At 36.4% G+C, this 20548-nt stretch overlaps 1 long non-coding RNA gene across 2 annotated transcripts; it reads right to left on the reverse strand.

The window, feature by feature from the left end:
- Nucleotides 1-324: 324 nt before the first annotated feature.
- On the reverse strand, nt 325-7430 carry LOC149794173 (uncharacterized). Of its 2 annotated transcripts, none has more exons than XR_016422611.1 (4): nt 7275-7430; nt 6050-6169; nt 2299-2392; nt 325-481 (listed from the first exon to the last, which is right to left on the reverse strand). It is a non-coding gene; the product is annotated as an uncharacterized LOC149794173 (long non-coding RNA). The 2 variants fall into 2 exon arrangements; XR_016422612.1 differs by having other exon boundaries at nt 7271-7362.
- Nucleotides 7431-20548: the final 13118 nt, after the last annotated feature.

The following is a 20548-nucleotide window of genomic DNA, read 5'->3' on the forward strand; positions in this document are numbered from 1 at the left end:
ACCCAGGAAAACCTCAGAAAGAACCACCGACCCAGGAGAAGCTACTGGCAAGTTTTCTCATATACCCACATTGGCCGAATCCGAGACTCGAACCCACGCAGACAGAGGTGAGATGGCAGTGATCCGTAAGGGAGAGCGCTTTAGACCACTCGGCCACTCGGGGCCCCCTAACGTCATTTCTTATTGAGTCTAAACAGGCTCATGTTCAATTCCATTGGATGGGAACCTAGACATGTGAAGACAATTAAGCGAAGCTTTAATTGCAAACCATTACTTCAAAATGTAGGTTTACAGAAAACTTAAGAACAACAACAACAAAAAGAATAATAACGTGAAACTTTTAATGGTATGTCGTGTTTTCAAGAAATGTATTTGTCTTATCATTAAACAAAATTTTCACTTGCTGTCAAAGTTATCGTTGCAATCGACCTTCTTTCCATGGACAAAATAATCTGCATTGCAGCCGGCGCAATAGTTGGCTCTGAAAAAAAAAGCAACAAGAATGTAGCATACTTTTCTCTAATTATTGGCAACGAAAGGATACGTATTTCTTTCAAATTTAGAATCAAATACCCGACTGGTCGTGTTCAACAGTTTTCACTTGATACATTATAAATTGTGAACATCTAGCTGAAAGATATATATATATATATATATATATATATATATATATATATATATATATATATATATATATATATATATATATATATATATATATATATATATATAGTCTACTATGATCTCTTGTTTCATTCTTAAATAATTGTACAGGCCATGGAGTAGCTTTTTAAGGACATAGTCACACGAAACGTAACACAACTACTCGTATTGTTTACATTAGGTTCAGCGATGAAAACCTCCGTTATCTACTTCAAAAATGATAATTTTTAGTGTATGTGCAATAGTGTTGGAAGCATTTACCTAGTTTTCTGCAATAGTTTCTAACATAGGTCCTACGAGAAAACTTTGGAAATTTATAACACACACTTTGTAAAGAATCTGTTTCATATTTGGTACTTTGTTAAAGTTTTATTTTCGTTTCTTTCAAATTATGCAAAGAGCAATGTGTGGAATGCATATTAAGTAACAACACAGTATGTATAAGATTGTTTGCTGGACAAAGGAAGAAACAAAATATCTAGTGTAACGGCTTCACGGCTCATCCTTATTTAGCTAACTGAACAGGACATTGGACTGTTATTGTGTTATGTCATTCCGACAATGATACATATAAAAGTGTAGGGTGTGTCATTGCCAAGAAGTCCACCGTTTCACTAAAGAGATACCACTGTAATTTTGTAAGACATACCGTTTGCTAGTCATGATTAAAATATGAGTCGTAAAACAACAAAACGTTTAATGCACACACAAATTATAGCAGATCAGAAATCAAGAAACAAAGATACAAGATGTTGTCAAAAAAGTGATATATTATGTAGGATTCTCATGTATGATGAGAGGCATTCATTTAGACAATGACTAGGCATTCATTTAGACAGCGAATAGGCATTCTTTTAGACAATGACTAGGCATTCTTTTAAACAATGACTAGGCATTCATTTAGACAATGACCAGGCATTCATTTAAACAATGACTAGGCATTCTTTTGGACAATGATTAGGCATTCGCTTAGACAATGACTAGGCATTCATTTAGACAATGACCAGGTATTCATTTAAACAATGACTAGGCATTCTTTTGGACAATGATTAGAAATTCGCTTAGACAATGACTAGGCATTCATTTAGACAATGTCTAGGAATTCATTAAGACAATGACGATACATTCTTTTGGTCAGTGACTAGGCATTCATTTAGACAATGACTATGTATTTTTTTAGACAATGACTAGACATTCTTTTAGACAATGACTAGACATTCTTTTAGACAATGACTAGGCATTCTTTGGACGATGGCTAGGCATTCATTTAGACAATGATTATGCATTCTTTTAGACAATGAATAGGTATTCATTTAAACAATGACTAAGCATTCTTTTAGACACTGACTAGACATTCTTTCAAACAATGACTAGGAATTCATTAGACAATGTCCAGGCATTCATTTAGATATTGATTAGGCATTGTTTTACACAATCGCTGCGCATAAATACAAATTCGGGATATTTGAAAAGGGGTAATTTAGATTAAGGGTTCCCAATAATACATTGCCCATATAAAATAACATTTTTATATTCTTTTGGCAATCTATTAAAAATACAACAAGGTGTCCTTTTTTGAAATTCAATATATATTGTAAGGCCCATCATTACCTAAGAAAATCTTAAGTTACTTACACACAGGTAGCGTCCGGGTATGCAGGACAATTTGTCGTGTCACATGGATTGACAAAACATTGTACCATAGTGGATCCGTCTGGGCAAGTATTTGCTGAAAGAAAACAATAGACACCTGTCTCATGTATATATCCATGTATGTATCTATTAGATCTTATTATCTGATAGAGATATAGTCAATTAGATAATGACATCCCGTTACTTTATCAATAGCCCGTTCAAATTTCAGCTCAGCGATTTTTTTCGAATCTATTAGTTTTGATTATAGTATATCGGGTAAATGTTTAAATGTAAATATATATATATATATATATATATATATATATATATATATATATATATATATATATATATATATATATATATTAAATACCTAAGTTTTTCACCACGTGATGAAACATATCCGTTATTAACTCTTAGAAATTTTGATGCTCAATCGGATAGCTAGAAAGATGCACTCCGTGTAGTCTGTACAACAGACTGATATAGAAGTACTGAATCACGCGCGATGTCCGCGGTTTACCGTTATATTCTGCTGTGTTTTGCGATTATTCGCACATGACATTTGAACAGTTACATAATTTTCCTTCCGAATTAAATAGCACACTAAGGAAACAAATTGGCGATCGGCTTTAATACGAGGCAGCTATTTTACCACATGGCCATGTACGCATCTACGAATAACTTGATTTTCACGGTTAGCTTGTTATCGAAATGGCAGTGAAATTATTGAAATTGCTTACTTTAGAGAGTTATTAGTTTTATTTCACTCGGAAAATCCAGTAATATTCGGCCAAATTAAAAAACATTGAATCATTATTTCGTGTTTCAAGACAGATTATATTGAATCTTACTTTAAATTGTAAACAAATTAGCCTTAAATCACCATTTTGGCCCAATTTCCCCCAAGTGTGAATCTTTAAAAGAAGGATCCCCCATACATTCTGACATTGTAGTCTCTCAATAAAGAAAGTGTATCACTAATCTGCACCAAAGCAAAATATAGAAAGTTTTGAAATTCATGGATCATATCCAGTGTAATAAACTCCTTTTTTATTGCGTTCCAACCGTCAGAAGACACTACATTGCTGTGGGTGGTGTATATTAGGATACAAGCAATATTGGAGTATATTGGTCACACTTGACCAGGCCAGTATCATAAATTAATGCCTTATATCTCACTGTGTCGTCTAGGATGTACAAATCAAGTTCAGCATTCACGTGCACCTCAGTTCCTTACTTTTGTCTCGGAATTTAACACTCAGATATATGCTCAAACCAATTGGATTTCTATTAAATATGCAATACATGAATATGAAACAATACTTAGTACTACACACACACACACACACACACACACATATATATATATATATATATATATATATATATATATATATATATATATATATATATATATATATATATATATACTGCATCTTAATTCAAGTTCTCCATGTACCATATATATATATATATATATATATATATATATATATATATATATATATATATATATATATATATATATATATATATATATATATATATATGCATGTATGGAGAACTCGCCTTGAGAAAAATCGCCCCATGGAGAAATCGCCACATGGAGAACTCGCCTCAGGGTGACTGGAGAAGTCGCCCTATGCCGTAAACACATTATCCTGACACCAGGCCGACCATTATTAACACTAACCTCTTAATGCTGAGCGCCTAGCGAGGCAGCTGGGCAGCTGTTAGTTCAATTTTTGTAATTCTTTGGTATGACTCAGCCAGGGTTCGAACCCATCACCTCCCGCTTCTGAGGCGGACGCTCTAACCACTAGGTCACAGGAGCCGAGAGGTCTAAAGCGCTCACCGTTACGGGTCACTGCCATCTCACCTCTGTCTGCGTCAGTTCGAGTCTCGGATTCGGCTAATGTGGTTATGTGAGAAAGCTTGCCATTAGCTTCTCGTGGGTCGGTGGTTCTTTCCGGCGGTTTTCCGCGTTCTTCCTCCACCAGAAATACTGGTCGCCATGTTTAGCCTATCTTGTGCTGAAAAATGGCGTTAAACCTACAAAAACAACAACTAGGTCACAGGAGTGGTATATATATATATATATATATATATATATATATATATATATATATATATATATATATATATATATATATATATATATATATATATATATATATATATATATACATATATATATATATATATATATATATATATATATATATATATATATATATATATATATATATATATATATATATATATATATATATATATATATATATATATATATATATAAACAAACATTTCTGCGCAACGGTACGTCATGCCAGAGTCGTTTACTGCACATATTTAAGTACTACAAAATTATATGAAAATATATTTCTACATATTTCCAACTGTTACATATTCGATTTCAAGCATTGCCGTGGTGACAGATGTTTGCCGTATTACCTGAGAGGCGCATTACATATGTTTTATTGCTGGCATAAGGTTAATCAGTTATTTAAAACGTTAGCAATATAGCCTTAAAATACAGAAGTAAATATATATATATATATATATATATATATATATATATATATATATATATATATATATATATATATATATAATGCAGTGCCAAATTAAATGTACCCACCTTCTCTCTGTCTCTCTGTCTCTCTCTCTCTCTCTCTCTCTCTCTCTCTCTGCGAGAGTATTTATGTGCATAATAGTTAAAAGGATAACAAAATAAAACAGATTATGCAAAGAAATGAAAATAAATCTTCACTCGCCATTTTGCAGTAATTTCAAATGAGAATTTCAATTATGTTACTAACTTGTTAGCTTTATAAGTTTGGTGAAATTGTCCAAAACATTTGCACAAATATGTTTTTGCGGAAGGCAGTCTACAGAAAAATGGCTTGTCAGTCCAGTTAGTGTACCGCGGTCTACAATTTGAGTACCAGTCGACAAAAGTAGAAATTAACACCAATAATTGTCATTGGAGACGACAACACTTAATTATACAACACCGTTTTATCTGAATTCAGACCATTATTAAAAGATCGCAGAATTTCTAGTTGCTTTGAATGACCAAACATTCGTAATTGTTTCAGCCATGTTAGTCATTACAGAATAAAACTAAGAATAATGGGTATGTGTGATGTGTATTGATTTTTGAACGAGTGCAAAAGAAAGTATTTTATTCATTTATTTAAATCTGGTCAACGTTTGCATTTTTTACTTTCAATGTTAATTCTTGTGTTATATATATATATATATATATATATATATATATATATATATATATATATATATATATATATATATATATAACCTGAAAAGAATACAACTGTTTGTCAGTGCTTGGACAATTTTTTGCCTGGATATGCTTTACTCATGTAATGTTCATGGCAGGAGGAGTTTATTAGACAAAAGATAGATTCGTAACTAGAGAGGGAGTAGTAAATGTGACAATACGGTATATTTGACAGTGTACAATAATATATACGAATTTGCCATATCAGCTCGGGTGCGAAGCGACCATCACCTTGGGTAAGATATGACCAATTTCTACTGGTACAAAATGTCATGGGTACGGATTGACCATAAGTCAATAGTATATAGGATCTTTGGGACGGCTTCTCCACCTCTCCAACCACCATGGTGTGAGGTCTCCATGGGTCGAGTTCTCCACTGATATATATATATAAACATAAGAGAGGCTAGAGAAAGAAAGAGATATACTATAAATGTGACTCACCAGATTTTGGTCTGCTCAATGCAGATGCGATCAACACTAATATGAGGTAAATGCATCTGAGCATGCGATGAGACATCATTTTCGCTTAGCTATTCCTTGGTTCACTGCACAGGCGGAGATCTAGAATGAAATCGGACGCAGAGTGTTCCTCTTTATATATAAGAACGACCTAGATATTACCTATAATCTTTACGCTGACTACAAATGAATGTTGTCAAAAGCGAAAGCTTTCTGTTAGAGGCTCGTTCTGTTTCACATTTAAATGAATTCGACGAAAACCGTAAAGCATATCCACCGATAAATAATGTGATCTGATATAATTTATCATGTTGGAAGTTCTTAAATTGTGTATTTTTTGTACCGTCAGGTCTCCTAAGGTCCATACTAAATTCAGTCATTTTAATCTCTCTATGGCTCTATGCATTCCGCCTGGAATATTTCCTTGAAGAAGAAAATTTTATTTTTAATTTTTCACAAAACGGTACAAAAACTTTTGTGAATGAATGAAACTATATATAGGCAATAAGACGAAAGGAAAGCGGCATTTTATGAATCTCCCTTTATCGGAATTGCTATTGCATTAATAATACCGAGGATTTAGTGTTCGTGTATCTCTTGTGCCGCAAACGTGTTATGTATATTAAATAGTCAGGCTCTTATTAGGACCTTCTTTGCAGAACCGCTCCGGTGGCCTAGTGGTTAGAGCGTCCGCCTCAGATGCGAGAGGTCGTGGGTTCGATCCCCGGCCGAGTCATACCAAAGACTTATAAAAATGGTACTAACAGCTGCCTCGCTTGGCGTTCAGCATTAAGAAGTTAGTGTTAGGACTGGTCGGTCTGGAGTCAGGATAATGTGACTGGGTGGGACATCATGCTACATGTCTGTGGCATGATACCCCAGTGCTAGACATCACTATAAACTGCGACATTGCAGACATCGTAGGGATATGACTGAAAAATTGTTAAAGTTACGTTAAAAATCCAAATCACATCACATCACCTTCTTTGCAGTTACAAAATATTATTAACGGTTTCGATTGAAGTAAACTATTTTCGTCAACACTTTTGTACAGACATCCAATGACCTCATAAAAACCAAAATTTATGGCACATCTGCAGAGGAAGCCACTTACAGAGCGAACGGTTCACAAAACTTTCAGCTTATATCAAAGCAATATCGACAGATAATACCACGAATATGAATATAATTTTATAAACGTACTTACGGTTTCTGATAGGCGCAAAATGTAACCTTTCTCACAACTCTTACTTATACGAGATTTTCTACAAATTTATATCAACCCACGTGCACGTGACTTTGTGACTGGCTAATTGTAATCGCTCAGTATGCATCTGTGTGTAACTAAATTTAGGCCTTATTCTATAAACTTGTAAAAGGTAGTGATGCATAATATAATATCGGAACAAAAGCACACGGCACACGGTAGCCTGCATAACTGACAGATGGCAAGGTCACACTAAATAAATAACAGGGACTGTCATCACAAGATCGCACGTTTTAAAACTTTTATCTGGAGAAAAACTGATAAAATATGTGGGACATACAAATCATGTTCATACAAGAAAGCATGTACATATCCATCTCTCTTTATACTTTAGTTTTACACTACAATACAATGAGTTAGATCACCTCTATCTTTTCCATACTCTTTAGCTTTTCCTGTCTTTCTTTCCAAGGTATTGATAGCATAACACACTGGTGAAGAACATAAATGAATATAGACATCAATATTGTAATACTGTACGCCACCTAAATTCACTGTATTTCATACCTTGTAACGTGCAGTGACATAAAACTAGCTGTATATGCTATTTAATTATCTGCTATCTTCATTCAAGTCACCGCTCCGGTGGCCTAAGTGGTTAGAGCGTCCGCCTTGGATGGGGGAGGTTGCGGGTTCGAATCCTGGTCGACTTATAAAAATGGTACTTGAGGCTGTCTCGCTAGGCGCTCAGCATTAAGAGATAAGTGTTGGGACTGATGAGCATGGTGTCAGGATAATGTGACTAAACATGATGCTACATGTCTGAGGCATGATGCCCAATCACTATAAACTGCCATCTTGCTAGAGATCGTAGCGATAAATCTGATCTTTTTTTAAAGCTACGTGAACCTCCGAATCCCAAACAGACAGTCATTCAAGTCATTTCTAATTCCAATCATATACATGTAATGCGCTTAAAATACAATAATCTAAAAAAAATTATTGCGCATTTGTTGACTAATTCAGTTCAAAGGATTAGTTTCCGTTTTGTTGTCACTTTAAGCCGCACGTGCCTCGGGTCAGGTTGCCACACTTTTCTAAATAATCGAAAATTAAGTTTACATATGTGAGACATATTTAACAATCTGGAGAGACGCATTACTCATTACAAAGCAGCCACTCTCTAACTTACCTCATTTCACTTAGTTATATTCATAGACTGTGATTAAAAGAAAATTTATGTTATCATCTCAATGGTTTCTTTTTTAAATGTGAAAGGGACATCAGGATTCATCATCGCTATCCCTCCGTTCGTCCGTTTGTCCGTTACAATATTTAATGCTAAATTGATTTGTGGAAGTTGTTCAAGTAACGTGACTTTTATTTTGTCCATATGGCAGCAAACGGTAAAAGATGTGCTCCAGGTGAAATACGAGTTTAATTACGACACGGTTTGGACAAAACTAATGTTTAGTCAGCCATAGCGTTAAGACACATTATACTAGCTAGAGACTCTCGGCAATGATTCCCGGGTTCTTCTTCCACCATTAATACTGGCCGCCATGCATAGCATATCGTGTGCTGAAAAATGGATTTGAACCGCACAACAACAGCAATGATTCCCACGTCACAACGAAGGGATGGGGATTTGTAGCTGACATGAGTATAGTAATATGCTTAAAAAAACAGCCTTCATTTTGGAATTGCTTTGTTGTAGGATCTACAATTATATTTGTTTCTGTTTACTATAGCAAGTCTGACCGTTTTGACATGATTCATGTGACATCTCTATTGCTTGATCTCTATGTCTCATTTTCTTACATTTCGTTTCTCATATTCATCCACACAATTTTGTTGCTGTTTTAAAGCCCTAAGGAAACCAAAGATACATGAATAAAGTGAAAACTGTAAGCATCCCACATTGCTTAATGTACAGAATATGCATATTTTTTTTTGTAGTATCCAAGTGACGTTTTTGTATTGCATTGAGACATTTTGGCACGACATGCTAGCCATAGCAAATGCAATAAAGCGGCAGCTGTCTCAGAATTCTGGAGTGTAGTGAGCAGACTTGTGGCTCGATCTTTGTGTAAAGAAAGTTAATGAGAACAGCTGGCTGAAACTGTAGTAAACCAGCATTCATCCCAACTAAAGGATATATAACGTGACAACAGTTACACTGCAGGACAATAGTATTCAGCAGAAGTGCATCACAGTCATGCAACAATACGTGTGTGATGAATTCATGGGATATGGGATACAATAAATTATAGAGGTACTGCAGCATGCCAAAGAACTAAATAACTATCTGAATGCTAGACACAGAAACGGCAATATTCTGGATAATAATAATAATAATAAAATAATAATAATAATAATAATGTGTGTCTGATTATGATTTTTAACGTAGCTTTAACAATTGTTCAGTCATATCGCTACGATGTCTGCAGTGCGGAAGATTATAGTGATGTCTAGCACTGTGGCATCATGCCACAGACATGTAGCATGACGTCCCACCCAGTCACATTATCCTGACACCAGGCTGACTGGTTCTAACACTAAACTTTTAATACTGAGAGCCTAGCGAGGCAGCTATTAGTACCATTTTTGTAAATCTTTGGTATGAATCGGCCGGGTTCGAACCCACGACCTCCCGCTTCCGAGGCGGACGGTGAAAGCACTAGGCCACTGGAGCAATAATAATAATAATAATAATAATAATGATAAGGACAACAACAACAGTAACAATACTTGCCCTTTTACGAAAACTCGACTTCACTTCTTCAGGCTTTATTTATTGATATTCAGTCCGTTCTCCAAGGCTCTCTGAAACATTCCTTGAAGTTACATATGTAGGCGGTATTTCATCCTTTATAATTTCGATTGAGTGATTTCCAGCTTAATATGCTAATGACTTTGGCATGAGCAAACCGGTTTCCCTATTTTTAATAGTCGCATTTGCTGCATATTTGAAACTGGCTTGGAAGTAGCTAACACTACATCACTTCACGTCATATCCAAACATCTCAATGTCAACAGCAGAACCTCTTTATTGATAACGACTGTGCAATGCCTGCGTTAATGTTCTCCACTGAATCAGTTTAGAATAGCATTGTTTTCTCAAGCATATGTTTGAAACGATCACGCATGTATCTTACTTATGATTGGCTTTGCTAATTAAATTATCACGCATCACATTTACGATTAATCTTATTTCATTTTAAACTGAGTAACGTCTTCTTCCTAGCCTGAATTAAGACTGTCCGAGAGATGGAAAAGGTCAGTCACGGAATTCTCAGCAATACCATCGTCAAGCATCAATGCATTCCAGTACGATGCTAGCGTATAATTACTTGCCCAGAGCTTTAGTCTCTGCCCCAATGCATCACACCATCATTCCAGACTTATTGAAAACATGCATTTTAATGCAAACGTTTTATTTGTTGAACATTTGCCAGTTAGTTGATTTTACATTTTTGGATTCCTTGTGATGTAAAACAAGATGCCGTACGTGTCTCGGGGCGGTTTGCCACTCTTTTTCCAAATATCGAAACTCGAATATTAAGTTTAAATATATGAGAAGCTGAAAATATTTAAACTCTGGAAATACAAATAACTCATTGCAAAATCAAAATCACTCTTCAATTTACATCACTTCACCTATATTCATCCACTGTTGTGCAAAAAGTCTTCACTATAATAGTTATGATCTTCTCTTTGTTGGGCTTAATGAAAAGCGTTAGGAACATTGTAATGCTTTCGAGGCTATACTAAGATATAATTCCAAAACCATTTCCATAAAAAAATACCAAATTAATCCAAATGCCCGAACTGATTCATAATATATTTAGAGGGACAAAAGTGTCATCTTTGGACAATTATTATTGATTATTGAGACTGCTTGTCCAGAGGAGAAAATACACCAGCAATGAAATATAAAGTATAATACGGATGCTTCGAAATCGTGGTGAATAACGACTTCGTCTATTCCATGTATTGTTAAAGATTGTCAATGTTCTTGCGTTTATTGCTTTCAAACATTATCATTTCTAAAACTGTACGAGAATGGTGATTGAATATTGACGGTATTATTTTGGTTAGAATAAAGAATACAAAAGTTTAAGAAAGATCAAAAATAATAACTATTTGAACAATTCATGTCTTTTTAATGAACCCAGAAATCATAGTCCCTATTCTGACCAATATACTTATTGTCGTCTGCAAAATATTTGAATGGCAGAAGATACAATAATTAGAATATAGGCATTTATAAATTGTTAGGTAAGTTTTTCTTCGAGTTTAAATTAGTATCTTTTAAAATTGTTTCCTTTTCTCTCTTAAATACGGGTGATGGTTTCATTTTCTTATGAAGCAATTTTCAAGCAGTTTTCTCAATTCACTAACAAACGTTTCATTATCGGTTTTGTATAACAAAACATTTATACGCGTTTGTTTCAAAATGTTCTATTTCTCTTTCCGTGAGAAGTGTTTATGTGTCTATTTTGTTCAGTTTTAATGTTGATTTCAAAAACGTTTGTAAATACTAGTCTAAAGAGCTTTGGAGAAATACTCGTGTTTAAATAGCATTGTAGATTCAGGTATATGCACATTTCTAAAGAGCGTGGACATTTTTCTAATAACGTTTGAAAATAGATACGAGTCTGAAGAGCGTTGAAGACATTAAGGCATTTGAGGAGACTCAAATACACACGCGAGTCTGATGAAGTTTGCTACCGAATTTTGGAAAAAGCTGCAGGTTTATGTATGAATACAGAGTGTTGGAGATGGATTCGTGAGTTTCTATAAAGTGCTTGATATATACAGGTACTTAAAGAGTCTCGGAGACATATGCGTCCAACACTTGTCTGCAAAGCGTTGGATGTAGATACTAGTATAGTGTGTACTTGTCTGCAGTCTGGAGTACATGTGGACGTTTTTGCAGAGCATTGGAGATAAACATCATCATATACAGACGGGTCTTAAAGGTAATGTAAGTATATACTAGTACGTGTGGACATGTCTAAGATCGTTGCAGAAATACACATGTCCCTGGAGTGCTGGATAAAGACACATGTCTATAAAGCGTTAAGGACAGATCTATATATCTGATGATAATTAAAGGAAAATTCGTGACCTTGGAGCTGTTGCTTTTATATTATGCGTTGCATGAACATTTGAGACCTATACATAAACGAAATAGTATGTATAGCTTGTTATTACTTCATTCCCTTGCATTGCATAATCTTATGACCTTTTCCTATTATTACCTTCTTCGATCTTTCAGATAGACTAATTACTGTGATATCTATACTCATCGTAACCACTACATGAAAATGAAATCCCGCTGAAATGTATCCACGTTTTCAAGTTCATTGTACATGATATATACTTTATGAATCTAATTATAAAAGAGGTCCCCTAGCTCACTGCTCAAAATCAATATGAACGTGATCGTTTTACGTGTTGAGTGTTAAAAATGGAGCGGCTTAACAACATTAAATTTAATAGGATGAAGAAATGCATTCATTATATTAGGCACTGTAAGACCGCTTTGAAAATTAGAAGTAGCTTTATCAGCATATCTGCCTTTCTCACCCGCGGGTGTATGTGCGGAGAAATCTATTGTTCTCACAAATGAGCATAAAACAACTGCTTATTAATAGAATACTGTACATTTGGATGATTGTAACATAAGTAAGTGTGTGTGATTTGGATTTGTAACGTAGCTTTTAAATTTTTTTCAGTCATATCGCTACCATGTCTGCAGTGTGGCAGTTTATAGTGATGTCTAGCACTGGGGCATCATGCCGCAGACATGTGGCATATCATGTCCCACCCAGTCACATTATCCTGACACCATTTCGACCAGTCCTAACACCAATCTCTTAATGATGGGCGCCAAGGGAAGGAACTAATAGTACCATTTTTTTTTAGAACACTGAGTGCCAAACGAGGCAGCTGAACCATTTTTGTAAGTCTTTGGTATGACTCGGCCGAGGATCGAACCCACGACCTCCCGCATCCCAGGCGGACGTTCTAACCACTAGGCCACCGGAGCTGTTGATTGTAACATAAGTGCGTATGGGGCATGTAAAGCAGTCAACCAGAAAGTATGCATTAAGTAAAGATATGATGGGATTAGTTTGAAAGTTTTCTGGAATGAACAGTCGACGAGGTATAACCTCTTTCATTGTATCAGTAAACACGAGATCACGTGATTTTGCAAGATACATGAGGACCATATAAATCCGGTCAATCTCAATGTAGACCTCAAAACACTATGATACGAACAAACGTCAACGGAAGTCTTCACGACGGAAATGTAATAAAGATAATGTTCACTCGTCTTAAGTAGACATGAAAGACATACAAAATAATCTAAATAAGAACTGACAAAATCCGATAGAGGCGCTTCTTACTGGGAATGTAGAGATACATAACTGCAAAAGACAATGTACTAATAATCTCACAAAGGTATTTAAAGGTCATGTTAAAAACAATATTCACCTATTTCAAAGTAAATTATTTTAAAAGATAAGACATATTCATTAGCAATACAGAAGCTAGAGGAAGTAAGAACGAGAAATTAAAACTGTAAATACCACGACGATTTTACTACTGCTCGAACTAAACCACCAACGAAGCTTCCGCTAATAATAATAATAATAATAAAAATAATAATAATTATTATTATTATTATCATCATCATCATCATTATTATTATTATTATTATTATTATTATTATTATTATACATGAATATGCACGTTGTTGAGTCTGTTATTATTATCCATGTTAATAACGGACACAACAACGGGCATATTCATGTATTGCAAAATATTTTATTCATCTTTTATACAGCTATTGCTACGTTATTGTAACCTAAATGTACCTTTAGTGTGGATCTATGCTTTGACATGTAATCTTATGAACTCAAAAGCAACTAATTCGGCATTTGGCAACTTCTTAAAGTCCATGAAAATCACCTAATAGCCTTTTATAAGCAAAATTGGTTCGCTATTGTGGCCGAAAAGTACCGTTAGTGTGGCGCAATGGTTCTGTGCTTTTGCATGTAAGTTAGGTCCTCAAGAGCATCATTTTCTGCCCATGCCAACATGGATTTTGCAACTGCTTCAACTTAAACTGCACGAAAATCGCCTATCGAGAAGAGATTGCCTGCCCGTGGCATTCATACATCAAGAAATCTTGGCTCCACGCATCACCTTGAAAGTATACCCTCAAGTATACCCTCAAGTGGCGCTTGGACCTCTGGTATTTCGAAGCCCTGATTTCCCAGACGGAAAGACATTCACCCCTACCATCACGAAGACCATTTTGATACCGTTACCAATATCACCAGATTCCTTTCTACTGGGAAAAATGTGACCACTGCTTTATGAAAGTCGAGAGCAACACATTCATTGCGGACTTATATGGGACCATTTTATCAGCGTCTAAAGCCCTGCCTTCCCGAAGGAAAAGAACGAATCCGTTACTCAGCTTGCCAGCGAACCTTTGTCAGCCCGACGTGTTACGCACAGCAACGTATGACACAAGGTTCACAACAGAGAAGTGCGTGCCAACTACAGAGATTTTTGTTTTCTTGTGGTCATCTCATATGCATCAACAATCCCTAAGCGCACGTTTGCCAGGGGAAGAAAAAATGTCATATTTGTCACTAAATCGTGGATTTGGAACTAATGTTTTCACTGTACACACTGTAGCAAGATTTGAGGCGAACGGGAAAAAACTCGTCGAGGACGTAACATTCTCTTCTCTATTTTGTCAGAAGGATTCTAGACTCTATCGACGACACGTGGAGCCAAGATGACATTGAACGTTACAGAGACTGTCATCGCTGTGCAGTGGTGATGGCTTATCATTTCTCAGGGTTACGATTGACAGTTTCTTCTGAAATACTATTCAGAGCAAGTCGCCGAATGCACCTAGGTTGACGTGAATGGAGCCAAACTCATCTACATGAAAGTGGAACAAGCTCAGATTAAAGATTCCTTGAGTTACTTAGTAATGCCAAAAGTCGAATGCCTTACACGTTTGCAAGGACAGAAATTACTAATGGGTATTTTCCACCCGTTGTCAATACCGAAGCCAATCTACACGTCAACATAAAAGTGAAACGCAAGGAATAATTATATCCTTTACTACTAAGCTGTTTTAACAACTGGCAGCTGAGTGCTGAAAGAGATCTGATACTTAAAAAAATATTCAAAGATCAGAAATTTGTCAGCTACACGTGAGTCAGAACATTTTGGTAATCAATATTTCTGTTGATGAAATTTACAGGGTGAAAGCTACGTAGAGAGTGTACATGTTAAACAGAATTCCAAACGACACACCCAACTTCGACGATTAAAAAAATGTTTGAAATAAGTAGTATTGCATCTAGAAGAGACTACATCAGGATATGTCACGTTTTTAATTAGTGACTGATCTGGTTTACCACAATTTGCGACGCAAGACTGCATGGGAATATACACCTATATCATCCAAAAAAAAAAACAAAAGACATTAGCTTGACTAACTAAAGACGTTCTGCCTCACGTGGATATAAATGCTTACTGCTGTGCCACGAACTTTATCAGTACTCTTGCAACAGATTTTGCGGAAGGAAGTCAGTGACAGTATTCTGACCTTGGAGGATTACCGAAATTTTTATAAGTGTTTCCATTGAAATTTGGAAGACACGTGGTGTGTAACTTAATGACTATTTTTCTTGGATTTCTTTAGTTATCAATCTATTGTGGACTTTAGAAATAGTCCCTGTAAATACATCATGGCTGCTACTTTAAATGTTGACGAGACACTCATTCTGTTAAAACGTTGCGCTTTAATATGGATACGTTTCAAGCTCTGAGTGAAAAAAAAAGATTCGTGACGCTTTAACGACTTTTATTACTTACAAATATATGTGTGTACATAGTTCGTCACAGGAACACTAGAAAAATGTTAGTGACTGGATACATTTAGGATTCGAGGCTTTTGGACGCAAGAAGTTACTTGCTATGACAAATATATTTATAATTAATCCAAGAAAGAAGATGACTTAAAACGCCAAGTGAAAAATATGTCATTTAAACCCGTCTTTAACACAATGGTAGAAGAATTCGACATAGCAGAGGAAAACCAAATACAGGAGAGAACCGTCTCCGACATCGTTAGGAATGAAAAGTCATTATGAGAGGAAAATGTTGAGACTGCATGATGTAGAGTGTCAGTGAACATTACTGTGCGTCCCTAGAAATTCTCGGGTTCTCTTGAATTGACAATAAGGTACAATAACTTGTTTGTATTCTGCTTTTGTCATTTATACTTGTATATTATGGCCATGCTTAGTTATTTTGTTCTTATGTATTTTTTATATTTAAAGCTGTGCACAGTTGTGACTTAGAACACTGATAAACGTGTCTTGAAAAATAAAAAATGTATTGTCTTGTCTTTCTAAAAATTCTGAACACTTTCGCCACTGATACGTCTTCCTCTGCCTCTCCTTTCAAAGTTATTGACGGAAAGTTAGATCGTCAAAGTTTGATGGCACTTTATCTTCGCCATCCCTTTAATATGTTGAATGTTGATTACTGGATGGACTGGTTTAGGGAAAACCTGATTTATCAAACGTTTGATGGAACACAAATCATATTTGTAATTGTACATTTCAGCGAATCATGTTATGTTACAAAGAGTGGCAATCGGCTTACACCATACTTCAAGAAAGTCAGGACGAATCCATTTCGTTTGAGGGAGGTATTTCTCGCGAAAACAACGTGTCGTGTCTGACTTGAGTCAATCACATCTGGTTATCTTCGATGACATGTTAGGAGAAGACACGAAGAAATCAAACTGTTATTTGCACGTAAAGGGCATCACCTTAACGAATGCAACATTGCATGACCCAAAATTTGCTTCAACAATTGTTAGCCTATCGTACCATCCGTCTCAATGCTAATTACGTGGTCTTGTTTAAAAGTCCTAGAAATAATTCAGAAGTGCAAGTCTTAGCCAAACAGTTAGGAATTATATAGTTGAATTATACGTACTACGATGCCACTCAAACACCTCACGCCTATTTAATTGTGGATTTAAAAACAACCACTCCCGATTATTTTAGATGTTTTATTATTCTGTTTCATGCTTGAAGCTAAGATGGAGGGTGTGTCATTTACACGTTCCCATCGGTAAAAAACGTCTGAGACTCCTTTTTTCCATAGTCGTCAACATGACTTCCCTTAATCGTATCTTCCAGCCAAATTTATTCTAGCAAGGTACGGAATCAGCCGCAAGAAATATCCATATTTGGGTGCCCATGTGTTAGAAGCCAGTCCCAAAGAAGTCTTACGACGGTTTGCGCTCGCTACACACGTGAATTACTTCAAGGCATTATTTACACGCCTCATGAAACCAAACGATTCTTGGCAAACACAGAGTGTTTTTGTCACAACTAGCAGATCCCATAATTCATAGTCAAACCAGGACACAAATCTGTTTGAAATGTGGGAGGTGTAACCATTCTTTCCCTTTTGAAATGGGACCATAATGCCTAAGCAGGTATTAAGAGAACATCCTCTCAACAAAATCAACCCAGGAAGAAAGAGCGGTACGGCTAGGACACACCCCAAGAAAAAGAAAAGCCCAAAGAGGAAACGTCCTACGAAGAGAAATGCTTCTACCCGCAAGAACGGTACTGCAAACGGATGCAAACATACATCAACAAACTATGACCCTTGGTGCCAATGCCATCTCCAGCCTTCTTCGACGTCATCGTCCTTGCCCATAATGTCAGCCAAGCCCGATTTGACATGCATCTTTCGCAATTTGATGACCAAATGTTCCAAAACCACATCTCCGGTGGTCTCCTCGTCTACTTTAGCAACAGCAGCTGCTGTTAAAAATGTACCCTCCCACAGATCAAAGTTCAAGTGATAAAGAGTGTGACTGTTGCTTAAATGTCTTGAAAGGAATGGTTAATATGACCTCTTTTCTGGAAATATTTCATGCGTGTACTTTGGATTCTTATGGAAGGAGGAAAGCTCAATTTGGTGCCCTGTAAACGATGGTTGGAATTCCATCGTTAGCAATAGCAACTGACCATCATTTACTTCCCAATCCTAATCACACCGAAATGCCACAGTTACAACAAAAATTACAATCGTTGATGAAATGCACATATTTGTCTGAAAAGGAAACAATCGTAACGGTACGGTCAAGGCACGCACTGTTTCAACTCTTGTCAGAAAGGTCTAGAAGAAACAGCTAAAGCGACTCTGAAAGATTTCAAGGCAATGATGAAAAGTCTATCCCCCCCCCCCCCCAGTAACCATATTGCTACAGAGAGTCATTCCTTTCAACGTGTATTTTGCCATCGCTGCTTATGATGAAAGTGAAAACACGTATTGCGTTCACGGTAAATTTGTACATTACTTGTCTGTCAGAAAGTCGTATTTGACAGTGTCAACACTGGTATAAAAGGAGATCTGAGACAATATATTCTATTCACGAAAGGAAAAGTCACAGTGAAACTTCCTTTCTGAAAAAGATTATCTAGCAACTTGTAAGTCATGCATACTGTGTCCCGATGAGTCGCTCAACAACGAGGACATGGTTTAAAGGATATATTCAAATCTGCGTTACCGTTGAAAAATGCCGCTTTGAAGAAAGAAAAAGTATTTCTCCAAAATGTCATCATCGACAAACCAAACCTCAAAGACGCATTCATGAGAGCAGGCAAAAATGCGTTGCTTCAAACTGGAAAAAAAACGTTTGGGTCGCCAAGAGACTCCAATAAATTCTCTGCATGCTGCTGACCAAGGCATTCCTTCCTCATTTACGCTACAGCAAGGAAAAGACAGAAAGAGACGCCAACTCGCCTCTCGAGCTCATAAACTTGTTGCGAGTAACATTAAGGAAATTAGAAAAATCAAAAACGTAAACGTTTCTGATTGCTAAAAATATGATGCACCGAGATTCTCGCGAATGTTCCATCTCAGAACTGGACCTGTTTGCCACGCCACCCACCATGACAGTTACAAAAAACGTTGAAAATCATTGACGTCGTCAGCAATGAAGCCCTCAGCGGAGCCATCACTAAAAATCCTAAAAATTGCCAGACTTTGTTTACCAGACACTTCGAACATAACTTTGGGCAGAAAAACATAATTGAGATTTTACTTGTCCTTGTATGAAGCCAGTTTGGCACCAACAACAGCCACGTCATTTCATACCACTATAATGCAAAGATTTACCGTTTGTCTGTTTTTTATTTCACTTCTGACCATTACAGTGACGAGGAACGTTTGCAACCTATACAATCCTTCCAACTTCGTGTATAACTTCAGCTTGCAGAAGCTCTAACCTTCACGTAGAACATCATCTAGTATGCAGAATTAAATAATACTTTAGAACTTAACAGCTTGAGAGAAGTAATTTTAGTCTGTTAAAAGCATGGAACAATACAAAACTTGTTTGGAAAACGGGTCCACTTTGGAGATGGGATATGTGGATGTCTTTGAACCAGTAGAACAATACAAATAACCTACAGAAAACAAAGAAACCGTCATAATGTCGAGATGGTCTGAACAAGAAGAACCTTTCGTCTTCTGTTTTGCTTAGCATCTGCAGCTCAAGATATGCATCCTTGCATATGTTCATGACATGTTGGTGCAATGCGAGAGCATCGTCCAGAGCAACACACAGGTCCCGCACTCACTGTGCGAATCCAATGCCGGTGCTGCTGATATTTATTGTCTGAGGCAAAGGATCTGAATGAGAAAGTCTCTTTTCTGCGTGTAGTGATCAGAATGGCCTCAGTTTTATCATCATTCATCTGCAGCTTGTTACATGTCATCCATGATTCCACATCAGAAATGCACCCCCACAACCTGGATGGCAGCATCAGCTTTAGCCAGGTGGCCAGATTTGTATATTTGGGTGTCATCAGCGTACAATTTGTGAGACACTGGATGAAGATCCATGACACCCCAGAGCGACTGAGTGTACAGAATGAAGAGAACAGGTCCAAGAACAGACCCCTGTGGAACACCACAACTTAGATCAACTGGGCTGGAGTGTATTCCATTTGCAGACACAATCTGTATCCTGTTGACCAAGTAGGACCCGAACCACAACAAGGCTGTACCATGAATGCCAAATACATGCTGCAGACAGTGAAGTAATATATCATGGACTATTGTGTCAAATGCTGCAGACAAACCAAGGAAGGTGATGACTGTATTCTGTCCGCTATCCAACGCAGAGAGAATGT

This window comes from Sinohyriopsis cumingii, chromosome 8, assembly GCF_028554795.1.
Source record: "Sinohyriopsis cumingii isolate HCF-2022 chromosome 8, ASM2855479v2, whole genome shotgun sequence".
Lineage (NCBI taxonomy): Eukaryota > Metazoa > Mollusca > Bivalvia > Unionida > Unionidae > Sinohyriopsis > Sinohyriopsis cumingii.